Source organism: Penaeus japonicus, unplaced genomic scaffold (assembly GCF_977035675.1).
Source record: "Penaeus japonicus unplaced genomic scaffold, GWHDUDI00000001_assembly GWHDUDI00000001, whole genome shotgun sequence".
In the NCBI taxonomy this organism is placed as follows: domain Eukaryota; kingdom Metazoa; phylum Arthropoda; class Malacostraca; order Decapoda; family Penaeidae; genus Penaeus; species Penaeus japonicus.
In genome coordinates this window covers 30,124,254-30,124,935 of record NW_028234403.1, presented here as the reverse complement: position 1 = coordinate 30,124,935, position 682 = coordinate 30,124,254, and positions in this window count along the sequence as shown.

Genomic DNA, 682 nt, shown 5'->3' with positions numbered 1-682 from the left:
TCAGTTGTCGTTGTTGATGTGGTAGGAGGGTCAGTTGTCGTGGTAGATGTGGTAGGAGGGTCAGTTGTCGTTGTTGATGTGGTAGGAGGGTCAGTTGTCGTGGTAGATGTGGTAGGAGGGTCAGTTGTCGTTGTTGTGGAAGGAAGGTCAGTTGTCGTGGTAGATGTGGTAGGAGGGTCAGTTGTCGTTGTTGATGTGGTAGGAGGGTCAGTTGTCGTGGTAGATGTGGTAGGAGGGTCAGTTGTCGTTGTTGATGTGGTAGGAGGGTCAGTTGTCGTGGTAGATGTGGTAGGAAGGTCAGTTGTCGTTGTTGATGTGGAAGGAAGGTCAGTTGTCGTGGTAGATGTGGTAGGAGGGTCAGTTGTCGTGGTAGATGTGGTAGGAGGATCAGTTGTGGTAGATGTGGTAGGAGAGTCAGTTGTCGTTGTTGATGTGGTAGGAGGGTCAGTTGTCGTGGTAGATGTGGTAGGAGGGTCAGTTGTCGTTGTAGATGTGGTAGGAGGGTCAGTTGTCGTGGTAGATGTGGTAGGAGGGTCAGTTGTCGTTGTTGATGTGGTAGGAGGGTCAGTTGTCGTGGTAGATGTGGTAGGAGGGTCAGTTGTCGTGGTAGATGTGGTAGGAGGGTCAGTTGTCGTTGTTGATGTGGTAGGAGGGTCAGTTGTCGTGGTAGATGTGGTAGGAG